The sequence below is a fragment of the Rutidosis leptorrhynchoides genome, chromosome 3 (assembly GCF_046630445.1).
Source record: "Rutidosis leptorrhynchoides isolate AG116_Rl617_1_P2 chromosome 3, CSIRO_AGI_Rlap_v1, whole genome shotgun sequence".
In the NCBI taxonomy this organism is placed as follows: domain Eukaryota; kingdom Viridiplantae; phylum Streptophyta; class Magnoliopsida; order Asterales; family Asteraceae; genus Rutidosis; species Rutidosis leptorrhynchoides.
In genome coordinates this window covers 571,770,215-571,781,443 of record NC_092335.1, presented here as the reverse complement: position 1 = coordinate 571,781,443, position 11,229 = coordinate 571,770,215, and positions in this window count along the sequence as shown.

Genomic DNA, 11,229 nt, shown 5'->3' with positions numbered 1-11,229 from the left:
GAACTTCTGATTCTTTTATCATGCCATTTCTTCGTTCTTTCTTTATAGATTAATGAATTTTCGTATGCTTCATGTCTTAATTCTTCTAATTCGTTTAATTGACTTAACCGTAGACGTCCAGCTTCATGTAAATCAAGATTACATGTCTTCAAAGCCCAAAATGCTTTGTGTTCAATTTCTACTGAAAGATGACATGCTTTTCCGTAAACGAGTTTAAAAGGTGTGGTACCAATTGGAGTTTTGTAGGCTGTTCTAAAAGCTCAGAGTGCATCCTCCAATTTTATGGACCATTCCTTCGGATTTGATCCTACGGTTTTCTCTAAAATACGTTTTAAAGCTCGGTTGGTATTTTCAACTTGTCCACTTGTCTGTGGATGATATGCGGTGGAGATTTTATGAGTTACTCCATATCTTTTAAGAACCTTCTCAAGTTGATTATTACAAAAATGAGTTCCCCGATCACTTATTAAAGCTTTCGGTGTTCCAAACCTTGCAAAAAGACGTTTTAAAAAGTTGACTACAACGCGTGCATCGTTAGTTGGGAGAGCTTGTGCTTCCGCCCATTTAGATACATAATCAATGGCAACGAGAATGTAGAGATTATTATGAGATTTTGGAAATGGACCCATAAAGTCAATACCCCAAATGTCAAATACTTCACATACTTGAATGACATTTTGTGGCATTTCATCACGTTGACTTATTTTTCCGGCCCTTTGACAAGCATCACAGGATTTGCAAAGAAGGTGTGCGTCTTTGTAAATTGTAGGCCAACAGAATCCAGCATCGTAAACTTTTCTTGCTGTGAGTTGAGGCCCATAATGCCCTCCTGTTGGTCCTGTATGACAATGGTTTAAAATTTTACTAGCTTCATCTCCGAATACACATCGGCGTATTATTCCATCGGGACAACTTTTAAACAAATGTGGATCTTCTCAGAAATAGTGTTTTATATCACTAAAGAATTTTTTTCATTTTTGGTACGACAATCCTTTTTCAAGGAATCCACATACTAAATAGTTTGCATAGTCTGCAAACCATGGAATTTCATTATAATCTATCTTCAATAGATATTCATCAGGAAAGTTGTCTTGTATGGCCGATTCATTTAGAACTTCTAATTCGGGATTTTCAAGACGAGAAAGATGATCAGCGGCGAGATTTTCTGCTCCTCTTTTATCTCGGATTTCAATATCAAACTCTTGTAAGAGTAAGATCCAACGGATTAATTGTGGTTTGGCATCTTGTTTTGAAAATAGGTATCTAAGAGCAGAATGGTCAGTATAGATCACTGTTTTAGCTAGAACGAGATATGAACGAAATTTGTCAAAAGCAAAGACAATAGCAAGGAGTTCTTTTTCAGTAGTTGTGTAATTTGTTTGTGCTCCTTGTAACGTCTTACTAGCATAATATATAGGTTGAAATATTTTTTCAATCCTTTGTCCTAAAACGGCTCCCATTGCAAAATTACTTGCATCGCACATAAGTTCAAACGGTAGATTCTAATTTGGTGTTATCATGATCGGCGCATTAGTGAGTTTTTCTTTAAGTATATTAAAAGATTTGATGCATTCATCTGAAAAGATGAATGGAGCATCCTTTTCTAGGAGTTTATTCATAGGAGTGGCAATTTTAGAAAAATCCTTTATGAAACGTCGGTAAAAACCGGCATGCCCTAGAAACTTCTAACTCCTCTAACATTGGTGGGATGTAGAAGTTTAGCAATTACATCTACTTTAGCTCTATCCACTTCAATTCCTTCCTTTGAAATTTTGTGTCCAAGAACGATGCCTTCTTTAACCATGAAATGGCATTTCTCCCAATTAAGAACTAGATTTGATTGTTCACATCTAATAAGCATTCGTTCAAGATTAACTAGACATGATTCAAATGTATCACCAAAGACTGAAAAGTCATCCATGAAAACTTCCATGCATTCTTCTATCATGTCGTGAAAAATCGCCATCATGCACCTTTGAAAGGTTGCAGGGGCGTTGCAAAGTCTAAATGGCATGCGTTTGTAAGCAAAAGTACCATAAGGGCACGTGAATGTGGTTTTCTCTTGGTCTTCGGGTGCTATTGGAATTTGAAAATATCCGGAAAACCCATCAAGAAAATAATAGTAACTATTTCCGGCTAATCTTTCCAACATTTGATCAATAAAAGGTAAGGGAAAGTGATCTTTTCTGGTGGCGTCATTTAATTTTCTATAATCAATACAAACACTCCATCCTGTTACAGTCCTAGTAGGAATAAGCTAATTTTTCTCATTTGTGATGACAGTCATGCCACCCTTCTTAGGTACGCATTGAACTGGGCTTACCCATGGACTATCAGAAATTGGATAAATTAAACCTGCATCTAGCAGTTTAATAATTTCTTTCTTAACATATTAGGATTTAGTCTTCGTTGGCGTTGCACATACGTTTTATGACCTTCTTCCATAAGGATTTTATGTTTGCAATACGAAGGACTTATTCCTTTAATATCATGAATCTTCCATGCAATAGCTGGTTTATGAGCTTTTAACACAGAAATGAATTGAGATTTTTCATTTTCAGTAATAGAAGACGATATTATTACAGGTAATTCAGATTCACCATGTAAATAAGCATATTCCAAATGGTTTGGAAGTGCCTTTAACTCTAATGTCGGTGGTTCTTCTATCGATGATTTATATCGATATCTGTCTTCTTCTTTTAGTATTTGAATTTCTTCTGTTGTTGGTTCATATCCATTAGCCATAAGTGTAGCTAACATTTCAGTTTCATCAATTGGTTCAGTACCTTCTCCTAAAGAACATTCTCCTGTTCCTTGTAATTCTGGAAATTCTTCTAACAATTCTGCATGTGAATCTATAGTTTGAATATAATAACATGTATCATCTGCAGATTGCGGTTGTTGCATAGCTCTATCAACAGAAAAGGTAACACTCTCGTCCTCTATACTTAGGGTTAGTTTCTTACCAAACACGTCTATCATTGCTTTAGCCGTGTTTAAGAATGGTCTTCCTAATATGAGAGGAACTTGAGAATCTTCTTCCATGTCCAGAACAACAAAATCTACTGGAAATACTAAAGTACCAACTTTAACTAGCATGTTCTCCATTATCCCTCTAGGATATTTTATTGATCTATCTGCTAGTTGTATACTTATTCTTGTTGGTTTCAATTCTCCAAGGTCTAGTTTAGCGTATAGTGAATACGGCATTAAATTTATACTAGCACCTAAGTCTGCCAATGCTTCTATTGAACTAAGACTACCCATAAAACATAGAATTGTGAAACTTACTGGATCAGATAATTTTTCTGGTATCTTATTCAACAGCACCGCAGAACAATTAGCATTCTTAGTAACAGCCGAGAGTTCTTCCATTTTCTTTCTATTTGTGATCAGATCTTTCAGAAATTTAGCATATCTAGGCATTCCTGAAATCACATCAATAAAAGGAAGATTTACATTTATCTGTTTAAACATATCCAAGAATTTGGATTGCTCGGCTTCAAGTCTCTCTTTTCTCATTTTACTCGGGTAAGGAAGTAGTGGTTGGTATGGTTTAACATAAGGTTTAGCCTTAACTGTGTTATCTTCATTAACCTTTTCAACTACCGGTTCTTTTTCCTTATCTTGATCAGGTTGTGGTTCTTGTTGAGTAGGAATAGCTTCATCAGAAATTAAAGGTATTTCAGGTGGTTTAAGTGTAATACCACTTCTTGTGGTAATGGCCTTAGCTGTTTCATTCCGGAGGTTAGCATTTGTATCACTAGGTAGACTTCCCGGTTTTCTTTCACCTATTAACCTTGCTAGGTTACTTACTTCTTGTTCCAAATTTTGAATAGAAGCTTGTTGATTTCTAAATGCTTGAGCATTTTGTTCATTAGTTTGTTTCTGAGATGTGAAAAACTGTGTTTGAAATTCAACTAGCTTCGTCATCATATCTTCTAAATTCGGCTTTTAATCATCGGTTTGTGGTGGTTTGTTTTCAAAATTAGGTCTTTGCTGATTGTAAGTATTATTGGGTACTTGTTGATTACTAGGACCTTGTTGGTTGTTGTATGGAACATTTCGGTTATAATTCTGGTTTTGATTATAAATTGGTCTTGGCGGTTGATAATTATTCTGATAATTATTTCCAGGCCTTTGGTTTATATATGAAACATTCTCTCTTTGTTCCATTGTTAGTTCAATACTGAGACAATCTTTTGTCAAATGTGGTCCTCCACACTGCTCACAACTAATTCGTATTGAGTGAATATCTTTAGTCATCTTTTCCATTCGTCTCTCGACAGCATCTATCTTTGCAGAAATGGAATCTAAGTCATGGCTAGAATTGGTGAAATGTCCCGTTCTTATTGATTAAAAACGTTCCATATTAATTGATTTCGTTGCGAGGTTTTGACCTCTATATGAGACGTTTTTCAAAGACTGCATTCATTTTTAAAACAAACCATAACCTTTATTTCATAAATAAAGGTTTAAAAAGCTTTACGTAGATTATCAAATAATGATAATCTAAAATATCCTGTTTACACACGACCATTACATAATGGTTTACAATACAAATATGTTACATCGAAATCAGTTTCTTGAATGCAGTTTTTACACAATATCATACAAACATGGACTCCAAATCTTGTCCTTATTTTAGTATGTAACAGCGGAAGCTCTTAGTATTCACCTGAGAATAAACATGCTTTAAACGTCAACAAAAATGTTGGTGAGTTATAGGTTTAACCTATATATATCAAATCGTAACAATAGACCACAAGATTTCATATTTCAATACACATCCCATACATAGAGATAAAAATCATTCATATGGTGAACACCTGGTAACCGACATTAACAAGATGCATATATAAGAATATCCCCATCATTTCGGGACACCCTTCGGATATGATATAAATTTTGAAGTACTAAAGCATCCGGTACTTTGGATGGGGTTTGTTAGGCCCAATAGATCTATCTTTAGGATTCGCGTCAATTAGGGTGTCTGTTCCCTAATTCTTAGATTACCAGACTTAATAAAAAGGGGCATATTCGATTTCGATAATTCAACCATAGAATGTAGTTTCACGTACTTGTGTCTATTTTATAAATCATTTATAAAACCTGCATGTATTCTCATCCCAAAAATATTAGATTTTAAAAGTGGGACTATAACTCACTTTCACAGATTTTTTACTTCGTCGGGAAGTAAGACTTGGCCACTGGTTGATTCACGAACCTATAACAATATATACATATATATCAAAGTATGTTCAAAATATATTTACAACACTTTTAATATATTTTAATGTTTTAAGTTTATTAAGTCAGTTGTCCTCGTTAGTAACCTACAACTAGTTGTCCACAGTTAGATGTACAGAAATAAATCGATAAATATTATCTTGAATCAATCCATGACCCAGTGTATACGTATCTCAGTATTGATCACAACTCAAACTATATATATTTTGGAATCAACCTCAACCCTGTATAGCTAACTCCAACATTCACATACAGAGTGTCTATGGTTGTTCCGAAATATATATAGATGTGTCGACATGATAGGTCGAAACATTGTATACGTGTCTATGGTATCTCAAGATTACATAATATACAATACAAGTTGATTAAGTTATGGTTGGAATATATTTGTTACCAATTTTCACGTAGCTAAAATGAGAAAAATTATTCAATCTTGTTTTATCCATAACTTCTTCATTTTAAATCCGTTTTGAGTGAATCAAATTGCTATTGTTTCATATTGAACTCTATTTTATGAATTTAAACAGAAAAAGTATAGGTTTATAGTCGGAAAAATAAGTTACAAGTCGTTTTTGTAAAGGTAGTCATTTCAGTCGAAAGAACGACGTCTAGATGACCATTTTAGAAAACATACTTCCACTTTGAGTTTAACCATAATTTTTGGATATAGTTTCATGTTCATAATAAAAATCATTTTCCCAGAATAACAACTTTTAAATCAAAGTTTATCATAGTTTTTTTAATTAACTAACCCAAAACAGCCCGCGGTGTTACTATGACGGCGTAAATCCGGTTTTACGGTATTTTTCGTGTTTCCAGGTTTTAAATCATTAAGTTAGCATATCATATAGATATAGAACATGTGTTTAGTTGATTTTAAAAGTCAAGTTAGAAGGATTAACTTTTATTTGCGAACAAGTTTAGAATTAACTAAACTATGTTCTAATGATTACAAGTTTAAACCTTCGAATAAGATAGCTTTATATGTATGAATCGAATGATGTTATTGATGTTATGCGAGGTGTGGTATAAAATACTATTAATTTTAGCAGGAAAATACTATTAAATACGATAAAATTTTACACAAGATATTTATTTATTTAGAGAATGGATATACTTAAACCTTGCTACAACACTTATAGGCAGTGTACCTAATCGTACAGTAGTGTAGTTTTTAGTAAGTCTGGTTCGTTCCACAGGGAAAATCTTTAAACAAAGCTTAACGCTATATTAGTTTACTTTTATAAAAATACAAATATATATATAAGTAATATTATTATTATAAAGGGGGGTTTTTACCGTTTAATGACCGGTTTGCCGATTTTAAAACTTTAGTCGCAGTTAAAACCAAATGTAAAATAATAAATAAATACAAGACTTAATTTAAAGCGTAAAGTAAATAACGATAATGAAATTGCGAATAATAAAAGTGCGATAAAATAAACTTGCGATAATTAAAAAGTACGATAATTAAAAGTGCAATTAAATATAATAACAATAAATAAAAGTGCTATAATTAGAAGTGCAATTAAATATAAAATAAAGGAAATTAAATTTGAAATAAAAGAATTATGCTTATTTAAACTTCCGTAATCATGATGTTTGACGTGTTGATTTTAGTTTTATGCCCATGGGTTAATTGTCCTTTGTCCTGGATTATTTAATATGTCCATCTGGTTTTTGTCCATAACAGTCCATCAGTAATAAATATAAAGTGCGAGTGTCCTCGTCAAATTATCCTTATACCCGAAGTTAAATATTCCAACTAATTGGGGACTTAAACTGTAACAGGATTTTAATACTTTGTTTAATAATTACACCAGGATGTCGACTGAGTGTAACCCAAGGTTTTAATATTTTGTTATCAATTATGCCAAGTGTCCTTTTACATAATTTCACCCCTGTTTTAATTATTCTAGTGGCTATTAATCCATTCCCGTGTCCGGTTAAATGAACGATTATTCGTACATATAAATACCCCGCCCATCGTGTCCGATTGAGTGTATATGGTAATTTATAGGGACGCCCAATTATAAATCTTTATATTAACATTAACAAACTATCATTTAGTTAAACAAATATAAAGCCCATTAATAGCCCATAGTCTAATTTCCACAAGTGTCGTTCTTTTGTCCAAACCCCAATTATGGTACAAAGCCCAATTACTCAATTTTAGTAATTAGCCCAATATCATGATTACTTCGGATTAAATAAGCATAATAATAACTTAGCTACGAGACATTAAATTAAAAAGGTTGAACATAACTTACAATGATTAAAAATAGCGTAGCGTTACACGGACAGAATTTCGACTTACACCCTTACAACATTCGCTAACATACCCTTATTATTAGGATTAAAATTAAAATTAAAATTAAAATTAAAATATAAATATAAATATTTACGTATAGATATAGAGAGGATGGATATATGTTTTTTTTTTTTACGATCAGAATGCGCGAGCTTTATAGGCAGTTTCAAAATTAGGGGCTCCGTGACTCGCGTAGTTTTTGCACTGCAAACTCCGCAACTCGCGGAGTTTGCTTTTACAGCTCACACAAGTTTGGAGCCTTTCTTGCCGACGGTTTATAATATATTATATAATATATAAATAATTATAAGAATTATTTAAATATTATATTATATTTATGTGCATAGTTGACTTGTAATTTTTAGTCCGTTGCATCGAGCGTTGAGAGTTGACTCATGTCCCGGTTCCGGATTTTCGAACGTCCTTGCGTACAATTTAATATCTTGTACTTTGCGTTTTGAATCTTGTACTCTTGTAATTTCGAGACGTTTCTTATCAATAATTGGAACCTCTTTGATTGTGTTTTGTACTTTTGAACTTTTTGGTCGTTTGCGTCTTCAATTCGTCGAATCTGTCTTTTGTCTTCACCTTTTATTATTTAAACGAATATCACTTTTAAATAGAACAATTGCAACTAAAAGCTTGTCTTTCTTGAAGAATAATGCTATGAAATATATGTTCGTTTTTAGCATTATCAAATATTCCCACACTTGAGCGTTGCTTGTCCTCAAGCAATATAGTCTTGAAATACTAGAATCACTTCTTTATTCTTCACACTTTGTACATCAGTGATTTCTTTACGGCGGTATAAACAATGGTAGTAACGATATGGTTTACAGTCCCACATGACTATAAAAATTTAGATCCATTAAGGAAATTGGATCTTTATGAAAACATTTGATCTTTTGAAAATTAAATCTAGTTTTTACCCTAGATAAGTTTTCCGGAATAACCCTTTACCGGTGTTTGCAAAATATTTTTGTGGGTTTGGTGGGTTTCAGATTTGAAAATTTTAGCTCAAAACTTGCGGTTTTGTGTCACCCACTTGCTAACCTTGTATTTGGAAAGCAACACGTCCAGTTTACTTGTCCCGTATATTACCTTTCGGTAAACTACCGTCCGGTTGTAATGGAAAGCGTTGAACAAGCAACTGTTAAGGCAATGTCCCCTGACATGCTTTTAATTATGGTCTATAACGTGTCGGACGCAATTACTATCCTTGGTAGGAGCAATAGTAAAGCTCACCCTTATGATTTTTCGGTCTGGCACAAGGTCCTGTCTTTGACCACTATGCAACCACCGTTCTTACGGTTGACACCCGATTTAGTTCAGGTGACCTAATGAATTCTAGGTGAATTCCTAGGATTTTACGTTCAATGGTAATGAACGCATTGAAAATAGGGTTTTCAGAAAACAAATCGGTTTGTAATTTTGATCAAAATATTTTCTCGTTCAAGCTCGAGTTTAGATATCATTGAATTCCATGAGTTTGTAATTCTCAATCTTTAAGGTCAATCTCAAGGATTGAGTAATATCAGGCTTTAAAAGCTGATTTTTAATCTTTAAGGAGATTATCCTTTCTGGGGATCTGATTCATTAGTCTTATCCAGCTAATTTGCATGGTGCCCCCCATTTTACGAGATAAATCCTTCTCATGGTTAGGATAAATCTGACCACTTGGCGACCCTGTTTAATGCTGAGGTCCGTGGATTTCCTACTGATTTTAGTGATGACTTTTCTAGATTTTCAACCTACAGCTGGTCTGAACGACAACTTCTTGACCTAAATCAAGAAGCGCGTGTCTTTTTCGAAAGACTTTACTTCCTTTTAATGATGGAATTGATTCATCGTGTAGATCCATCTCTTCTTTTCTTTCATCGGGTAAAACAGTTTAGTTTAGTCCAAATCAAAAGTATTTTCAGTTATTTGTTACAGATATATGTGACATATGTTTAAGATAACTTGGTAAATTTTCCCACACTTGGCTTTTATTTTCCTTTTTATCGTCCTCTATTCCATTTTAAATGAATTTTAACATTTTTTGTTTGTTTCTCAATTTATGTCCTTTCTGAGGTAACAATAATTTCGGTGTTAAAACCTAGTTTTATCGTTCATAAATATGTATAAACATGATTTTGAGTTCATTTAATTGAAAATTTTGAAAAATTTTACTAGAATTGGGTAGTCAGTATATAAGACTAGGGCTGTTCTTTATTATCAGAGAGCACTAGATTCTAATACAACTACTACTTTACTAGTATTTTTAATGGTAACCCAGTGTTTAAGATAAAAATTTTAAAATCCGAAAGAATTTAACCCCTTCCCACACTTAAGATCTTGCAATGCCCTCATTTGCAAGAAATCAGTAACAATTTAAATTATTGAGGGTGATTTGTGTGAAAATGATTAAATTTTACCAAAGTTTCCAAATATATTGGCGTTTGTTTGCTGAATGATAAATGGTGCACATTATTTGTTCATTCCGTCTTGTTGTTATTTCACATATATTTTGCATCTTGTCGTCAAAATTAGTTGCTTTTGCTGAACTTAATGCCAGTCTTTGAAAATGCGTTGTTTTACCCTGTTGTGTACATAAGATAAACTGCAAACATATATACATATTTTTGAAGTTTGGTATATTACCTCACATTCAAAAATTATTAAAATCTAAGAATAAAAGTTAGAAAATTATAAAAACTATTACAATATTAACATAAGTATTAAACGTATCAACATTTACAAATTACAAAATAAAAAAAACTAAGTAGACTAGGGATGATACTAATACCAATAGGGGTTCCATGCATAACCATAGGTGCTATAGAATGCTTCGGCTGAGTTATACGTAGGATACGGTGGTTGCATCTCTATAGACCAGGGAGGGAATATGGGTTTTGGAGTAGGAATATAGTTTCTACCTATATGTTGGCAATGAGCTATGATTTGGTTTTGATGAACTTGCCAATCTTCAAATGCTCTCTGTCTAGCATTTTCGTACTCCTGTGAAGCTATAAACCTTTGCATTTCTTGCATTTCATTTCCCCCCTCCTACATTACCTTGCTGTTGGTTTCTCTCAACCTGTGGATGTCTACCATGGTATTGTACTGCGGCGTTATTTCGCCTCTTCAAAACTTTCGCACCGTGGTATACATTTAAACCTATTGTATCTCGGGGTTCTGGTTCTTCGACTAATAATCCCCCCGACTTATATCCACACCGAGATATTCAGCAATCAAAGTAATAAAAATACCACCTCCTATTATGCTATGCGGTCTCATCCCCCTAACCATAGCTGATAAATAATAACCCACATAATAAGGTATACTTACAGCGCTTTGTGGGTCTCGAATACACATATGGTAAAACAAATCCTGTTCATTTACCTTTTCCTTGTTCTTACCTCTTTGTGTAATCGAATTAGCTAAAAACCTATGAATCACTCTTAATTCAGCTCTATCTATATCCAAATAAGAGTAATTTCCTCCTTTAAATCGGTGATGGCTTGTCATTTGACTCCATACACCATGTGTATCAAAATTTTCATCTATCTTTCTACCATTTAGTATCAACCCTCTACAATCGGCAGATGCTAACTCCTCAGGCGTATATATACGTAAAGCCTGAGCCATGTCTAGTAAAGACATGTGGCGCATCGAACCTCCTAACA